Source organism: Arachis hypogaea, unplaced genomic scaffold, assembly GCF_003086295.3.
Source record: "Arachis hypogaea cultivar Tifrunner unplaced genomic scaffold, arahy.Tifrunner.gnm2.J5K5 arahy.Tifrunner.gnm2.scaffold_83, whole genome shotgun sequence".
NCBI lineage: Eukaryota > Viridiplantae > Streptophyta > Magnoliopsida > Fabales > Fabaceae > Arachis > Arachis hypogaea.
The window spans coordinates 44,747-51,508 of NW_027255498.1; the positions used below are offsets into that span (position 1 = coordinate 44,747).

At 34.6% G+C, this 6,762-nt stretch overlaps 1 long non-coding RNA gene across 2 annotated transcripts; it reads right to left on the reverse strand.

The window, feature by feature from the left end:
* Positions 1-3,003, reverse strand: LOC112739747 (uncharacterized). 2 transcript variants are annotated; one of them, XR_003170700.3, is made up of 4 exons: positions 2,413-2,952; positions 2,184-2,331; positions 514-620; positions 1-161 (listed from the first exon to the last, which is right to left on the reverse strand). It is a non-coding gene; the product is annotated as an uncharacterized lncRNA (long non-coding RNA). The 2 variants fall into 2 exon arrangements; XR_003170688.3 differs by lacking the exon at positions 514-620 and having other exon boundaries at positions 2,413-3,003.
* Positions 3,004-6,762: the final 3,759 nt, after the last annotated feature.

Consider the following 6,762-nt stretch of genomic DNA (forward strand, 5'->3'; position numbering starts at 1 on the left):
TGCAGGAAAATATTGTTTCTCATTAATCAAAATCATTCATAAAAAAACACACAGGTAATAATAATCACTTAATTACTAATAATGATAAATATTATACAAAAGAATTCAAAAGAAACTCATAATCGCTCGCAGCTTCACACTCAGTCCTGGAACCTGTGTCACTGAAAGGGGTGGAAGATTTTGGGGTGAGAACAAAGCCACACGTTCTCAGTAGGGAACGTGAACACCGTAAAAAAAAAAACAGAGTAAATACAAATAGCTAGTTCATATCACAAAAACAATTTCACTGTTTTAAATTCCTTTCTTTAAATCACGTTACTTAAACAAAATCCCAGTCACATTAACAATTCCTTATCCATAAACAACATTCCTAAATACATTATCAAGACTACAACACAAGTAAAATATCCATAAAGCACACCAGTACATCACCAAAACAACCGCACAATCACAAATAAATAAAAATAAAGCAAACACAATCAAATATAAATGTGCAAACAAGATGATACATACCTGTTCCTAGCGCAGGCCATGAACTCATGCGTCGGTTGTCTACCTGCAACCCGACGTTACTCGGAGTGAACCCCAAATATGGTCCCTTTACTATGTCAATTAGACACCTTGGCATCACGGTTACCCGTGTCAATTAGGCCTCATATAATAACATTTCAATGTGTATCACAGTAAGGAACAGTGCTATCAATTAGGCAAACATTCCCGCATTAGCAATCTCAGGCTATCCATTAGGCAGGCACTTTCGCATTAGCAGTTCGGCACAAAGGCCCATTTAAACATACAATATGATATCAGTTAGGCGGACACTTCCGCATTAGCACTCGGCACAAAGGCCCATTCAATATACTTCTCAACTTTTATTTCATTCCTTATTCCTCATTTTTCTTTCTTCACTATATCTCTCAATATCATTGTCCTTAACTTTAACCTTTCTTAGGGACAACTTACATTCCTTTTCATTTCCTAAGTTTGTCTAATTCAAAACCATGTTGGTAAGGTAACTCTAGAGATCTTAATCTTTAATTTAAGTTAGGTTTTACTGAATTTGGATTAGAATTGAATTTTGTACAAGCTTTAAAATTCTGCTATTGCATTTACAAAAATTCAAAAAATAGACAGCAGCCATGTTTTTTATAAATTCCATAATAATTTCAATTCTAATTCGTTACTTCTAAATTTTGGTGAGATTACGGTCAACATCCCTAAGTTTTAGAATCCACAAATTTCAGGTTCATATCATTTCATTTGATTAATTAATTATCAATTGGAAGTGGAGCTTTGTTTTCATAAACCAGTTCAGAGTTTCCAGCAAACAACCGACCTTCCAAGTGACTTATCTAAGTCTACAAAATAGATATGAACATGAAACTTGTACTCACTTAAAATAGACTGATAAATCTTTAAAATCCTTTTAAAATCAACTCAAAATTCTGTTTAAATTAAAAGTTATAGCGTCTGGAAGTTGGTACTGCAGAACCAGAAAACCAGAAAAATCTGCAGCAACCACTAAATTTCAAAAAATCGTATCTTCCAAACCACTTCGCCAAACTCCATGAATTTTATTATGGAATATTCAAGACACACTAAAGTTTTACAGAAAAATAATTTCATCTAAAAATTAAGTCTGGACCCCTCCTAAAAAGTCTTTGTTCTGCTGCCAATTATGCAGATTTCTGCAGAAATTCTGTACAAAGTATTTCCAACAACCTCACATACCAAATCCTATATTCAAGCCTAGGATTCATCTAAAACCACATTTCTAACTTTTTTTTGACTAACCAAAGTTGCCCAAGAACTCTTAATTCAATATATCACAATTTCATATCATAAGTGCAACGTAACAATATTATCACAGTATCCATTCTTCAGCACCTCATCTATAACAACATATCTCAAGTTCTGATTCATCAAATCAATTTCCAGCAGCCACAGCAACATTCCATACACAAGATCAACATCAACAAGTACTAGCAGCAAGTATAACTTCAAAATACACAACATCGTCATTAATTACAACATTAAATCATTAACCAATCACCAACTACAACCATGATCAACTCAATTCCAACAATTATTCACACAAAGCAACCATAAACCATTTGCAGTTACTCATTTAATTTTATTGGCATTCATAACTTAAAACATTTATTGTAAAACAAATCCCCTACCTCAATGTCGCAATAGCAGGTTTTGACGCAGGTATCCCCTTTATCCCCAATTCGTGGCAGCAGCAGCGATTCTAGTATTATTCTCGCAGCAGAAACATTCAATAGCTCTAGACAAGGGTGGCAACGCCGAATAATGACAATAATGACTCTGAAAAACTAAATGAATCAGAAACAATTGCGGAGCAAGGTGATACAGGGCAGAGACAGAGCAATTTCTTCATAAGCTTACCAAAACGGAAGGTAAGAGAAACAATGTCTCCAATTTAGTCATAGCTTGGTGGCTGGCGGGCGATGGAGGAATGCCTCCTTCCGCCTCTGGTTCGTGATTCCAGTGACGATGAGGGACATGGGCAGAATCCAAATCAGCAATGTCATCTCCTCCTCTCACATGCAACGGCGACGATAGGGGCTCCGGTGACTAGGGCTCCAGTCGGAGGCAGCAGTGGTGGCCGGACACCGCGGTGGTGAAACCCTTTTCCCTTCCCTTCGTCGATCGTGTCTTCCCTCTCTCACGCGCCTCTGGTTCTCGCGGCTGAGTCTTTCTCAGCTTCTCTCTCTCACCCACACGACGGCAGCGGCGTTGGCTGAACGGAACGGACGCGGTCTGGGGGCGATGGCGCGGCGTAGGATGCGATGGAGCTAGCAGCGGCCGAGCACGATGGCTCCTCTCCTTCCTCGCGTCGTCCCTGGCTCGCAGCACTCTCTCTTCTCTTCTCTCCGTGTATATGTCTGTGTATGCGCTTGTTTATTTGTTTTGTGTGTGGTGTGTGTTCTGTTTATGAGTGAATGAGTGGTGAGGGAGGGTTAGCGTGGCTCACTGAGAAACAAACGGGTGGAGAGGGCACGTGTATGTGAATTGAATGAGAGAGGTTAGGGTTAGTGAAATTAGGGTTTGAAATTGAAAATTTTGGATATTTTAGTAATTTTAATAAAATTAAAGGTAATAGAGTAATAATTTGAAATCAAATTTAATCAAATAATAATATCTATGAAATATTATTTAATTATCAACTTATAATTTATTTTTTAAATAAAGACTCTAATTCAATAATTAGAGATATTTAAATTAATTTTCTTTAAAATTATAAAATAAAGTTCAAAATCTAGTTATTCAAATTAACGCATATAAATTCTCATTGTTTTTAAATCACTAAAGTTTTAAATCAATAATTAAAAGTACTCAATTAATACAAAAATTTCTGAAAATATGCTTTCGAATAAATAAAATAAATTATAAATAATTTATTATTTAATTTTCAAAATTTGGGGTCTTACAATATGCATTAACCCGTTATTATTGTACGCACAAACTAATTAAATCCCTGTTATACTATTGGTGCTCTGATCTGTTCCTTACGACATAGATTTAAGGTATTAGCAAATTTTGTTGTATTATTATTCTGAGAATTGGATCGATCAGATTAATTAGGAATTATTTATCAAACAAGTTCAATTCAAGATAAAAATTGATTAGTAATGAATTAATTAAAAATAAAAAAATAATTAAATAATAGTTAATTAGTTGAACCAATTTAATTTTTTAATAGTAAACTAATTTAAAATAATAAAATATAAAAAATTATTTATTTTAAAAAATATATATATTATACATAAATATATTATTTTATTATATTTAATTTAATTTAATTTAATTTCAGTTAAATTTTTAGTTCTACTGGTTCAATTACGGATTTAGTTTTTATTAGGCATGGCAAAAATTTCCGACGGAACGGATACTCGCAGGAATTTACCCGTTGAGAAACAGGTATGGGAGATAATTTTTACCCACAAAAACGAGAGACGAGCTCCGTATAACAAAAATCTGCTCTTCCATGTACTGTCCATTTTCAAGTTAATCATTTATTTTTTACTGTGCATAAAAATTACCAAAGAATCCCTAAAATGATCCTTAAAATGACAAAAAAGGCTAATCTAATAAGCAGCTTTCATGCTACGTTGAATTGAGACTGCGGCGAAATGATCCAAACCATTGTTCCAATGGCTTGAAGATATTGGATAGCATTTCGGACTTGTAGAGCTGGACAAATCCTGAAAAAATTATTGCAAATTATTTGGCTATAATTTTACTATTTTTTCTCACTTGTGCCCAATCATAATTTTTCTACAATACAATTATCCTCCAAATAAAATTTAAAAGAAATACTAAAAAATTATTAAAATTTATTATTTTTATTATTAATTAATAGAATAAAATATGTTGTTGAATTATTAAACTAAAATAACTGCGTCAATAGCTAAAAGTAATGGTAAAAAAAATTTGGTGTTTGCTACGGTATGATGATAAATTAATACGTATCGATACGTTTAAGATATGGACAAATAACAATAAAACATGTGGAATTTATTTTCCACGTCAGCATTTAATTTTTTCTTTTTTAAATACATAGTATATCACAATTTTTACTAAAACACCCTTTTAATTAAATAAAAATAAAAAATATTTATTTATTTAATTTTATAAAAAGACTTAAACATCCTTCCTTTATTTGATTAGACAAAAATACCCTTTGAATACCTTTATCTTTAACAGCTTCTCCCCAAATCAATAAAGGAAGTTGAAACAGAAACCCTAGCTTCTCCACCACCGCCGCAAGGACTGCCGCCGTCCGTCGCTCTAAGCCACTACCATCGTCGTCTGGTCGTCCGTACTTCTTCATCCTTCAAGAATCGCAGCTTCTTCTTCCTCGACCTCGGCGCGTCAGTTTCTGGTATTCATCTGCTCCATCGCGCTCCTGTCGCCATCCGTCGGACGCTCAGTCACCATCGTCTTCGTCTGGTCGTCGCAAATTCTTCAACCCACCACCGTCTTCTGAGTTGTGTTCGTCGCCTGGCCTCTGTCTCCGTCACGATTCTGCCCCCCTCTTCTCAGACTGCTCAGAAGAAAAACCAATCTCCATTCCAGTTTCTTTCCTTCGAGTTCAAAGAGCAGAAGCTCAACCAAGAAAAAAACCTTAGAGTTCGACGGTCAGTTCACTACTAACTTCTTCTGCGTTTTTTATTTATGCCATGGTCAATGATTATTTGATTACTGAATATTTGAATGTTTTGTGTTTTAATTTTTTATTGAATGATTATTTGATTACTAATGAAGAGTGAAACAAATTGATTGATTAATTATCATTAATGCAGGGAGTGATTAGTGAAGAAAAAGTGGATTCATTCAATGTGCCTTTGATATACCCTTCTGTTAAGGCTGTGAAGGAAATTCTTAGAGGATGTGATGAATGTTTCAGCATTGAGTGGATGGAAATATTGGAATTCAAGAACATGGTGTCATTGCCAATTGGGCAAATATTTGTTTCATGGTTCAGAGCTGCGCTGCAAGGGACGATTGAGAAACACTTTGGAGCAAAAATAGTTGATAAGCTTTTCGAACGCTTGCCGAGAAAGTTAAAGAATTTCCAGACATCATGAACACAGATAAACTAAACTTGATGTGCTGTTTGTTCTTCTCAGGAGAAAGAACAAGGCAAGGCCATAGGCTGTGTTATTCAATGTGAACATCATCAGGTTTAATTAGTAAATGGGGATATAATAAAGAGTTGGTTCCATTCTTGTACTACTAATTATCTTAAACTGGATATTAATGCTATATTTGAATTTTGCTTAAATATCTAATGGTTTATTAGAGGTTCAAAATTTGTATTAAGTCAATAACAGATCAGAGTGGCTAACGATGTTTACTTGCAGTTTTCAACTTCCAACTCTCCGGTGCCGTTAAATATATGTCACAAAATGTACAAAACGTAGATGATACATGATGGAAATATATGGTCCAGAGGCTTCTGGGAAAACAACTGTTGCTTTACATGTGATTTCAGAGGCACAGGAGCAAGGAGGTTATCTATAGATGCTAATTTTTGCCCCTGATGATAATGTCTATATTGTTTTTGGGGTTGTAATGTGACCATAACCCCTATAGTTGTCAACTTGTCAATATGTTATTGTCAATCACAAGAGGCATTTGCTTTAATCTCCCTCCCTTTGATTTTCTGTATACATTGTGATAATACAGTGGATGTATTCTTCTCTGTTGTAACACCGAATGAATGCCTATCCCAGTGTCAGTGTCTTGTAACTCAATTATGACTTGGAAGTGGCAAATCACTAGATAAATATCTCTACTTCCTCATTAATCACTGTTTTCTGCACTGCAGCAACAATTTGTAGTTGCTAGCACCTAGCTAGTTTCCAGTTGTGAACAGGTTGTGTTCTATTTTCCACTTCTCTTATCCTTTTGGCAGAGAGAGAAGTAAGAGGTATAATGTGTATAATTTAAATTTTGTACTACAAGTATCTTGGTGGGCTATATCAACATTTCAGGCTTAATTTATGCTATTTTGATCATAAAAATGAAGTTACCACAATTAATAACATCATAATACGAAGATAAGTAAGAAGGGCTGTCTGTTTACTACTATGATGTATTTGTAAGGAATCTATGTTAAGGATTTTGTAGTTAGTTTATGCTTGCATTCATATCTTCATTTCATGCAGGCTACTGTGTATTTGTTGATGCTGGCATGCTCTCAATAAGGCACTTGCAGATCCATTGGAA